Raw genomic sequence first — 1,521 nt, 5'->3', positions numbered from 1 at the left:
AAAAAAAAAAAAGAGGTGGTCAGGCTAGGCCTTGCAGTGGCGTTGGGGCCGACTGGAAGGATTTGCGGGGAGCTAGCTCTGAGCCACAGTAATGGACCCAAGGCTCACAGCAGCTCCACGAGTCATCTACTTTACAGGCTCGGAGGGTGACTGCATAACCCAAGGTTGCTCAGCCAGTAGTAAGTGGTGAACTCAGGATTCAAACCCAAGTCCACTGATTCTGAACCCACACAGGGAAGTGCAGTGGCTGGGACTGGAGCATGGATGCCGGGGACCTGGTGAATGAGAGTCGAACCTCAGATTGGCCACATCTTAGCTGAGCCCCAAGCAGGCTACTCTGAGCCCCAAGTTCCTCATCTCTAAATGAGGGTCATGGCAGAGCCCTCCTCGTGGGATAATTTAGAGGATTAGAAAATGCAGTACACGGGGGATTTCCCTGGTGGTCCAGTGGGTTAAGACTCCGAACTCCCAGTGCAGGGGGACTGGGTTCGAACCCTGGTCGGGGAGCTAGAGCCCACATGCATGCCACAACTAAGAGTCTGTATGCCACAACTAAGAAGTCCCCATGCCACAACTAAGAAGCCCGCATGCCACAGCTAAGACCCGGCGCAGCCAAAATAAATATAAATAAATAAAAATAAATCTTTTAAAAAGAAAAGAAAATGCAGTACACAAAGTGTTTACACAGTGCCCGGCACCAGACAAGGCTGCAAAGTGACGACAAATCGTCACCGTCATTAGCTTCGTCATCGCCGTCGTCAGCACCGCTATCACCATCAACGTTGTCACCTTCATCATATCCCCATTATCCTCATCACATCGTCATTCTTTCTACTGTGTTTCATCTGCCCGAACCACACCCCAGAGCCCCCCACTAAGGGCGTCTGGTCTGTGGCCTGGGCCGGTTGATGGAGCCTCTACCAAGGGGCTGGCTGCTGTGAGAACGCTGCCTTCGTTGATGGGCAGGTTCCCTTTGGCTCCGTCTCCCCCGCGCTTGTTCCCTCGCTCCTCTCTCTCCAGGCTGATGAAATATGGACGAGCTGGCAATGGTGTGGCTGCCAAGCTGGCTGCCACCACCCCAGGGAGGGTGATGGATAGCCCAGATTACACTGGCCCGGCAGTGGGGAGGGGGGGAGAGCGGCAGCCGCATCCATGTCAGGGCCCTCCACCCAGCCTCCTCCAGCCCACCTCGTCTGGCAGCGCCTGCCCTCCCAGGAGCTGCCAGGGTCCCCATCCCAAAGGTTTGTGGCCTCTGTCATCTTGGCCCCTCACTACAGCTGGCGGTGGAGAAAGGGCTGGTCTCTTTGCAGATGAGGGACGTGAGGCCAGAGGGGGGAAGAGACCTTCAGAGTGAGTGGCTGTGAAGACTAGAACCTTCCAATTTCCCAGTCTAACGCTTTGCCACGGCCTTGTCAACACCTGTCCAGATACTTGAGGTATTTTCCATACTTGGGGAGCAATGTATCTTGGATGTTCTGAGCCCCGTCCCTGGTGTCAGGGAGTTTGGGTCCCAGCTCTGCC

This window comes from Neophocaena asiaeorientalis, unplaced genomic scaffold (assembly GCF_003031525.2).
Source record: "Neophocaena asiaeorientalis asiaeorientalis breed wild unplaced genomic scaffold, Neophocaena_asiaeorientalis_V1.1 scaffold332, whole genome shotgun sequence".
Lineage (NCBI taxonomy): Eukaryota > Metazoa > Chordata > Mammalia > Artiodactyla > Phocoenidae > Neophocaena > Neophocaena asiaeorientalis.
This window is presented reverse-complemented; position numbering follows the sequence as displayed.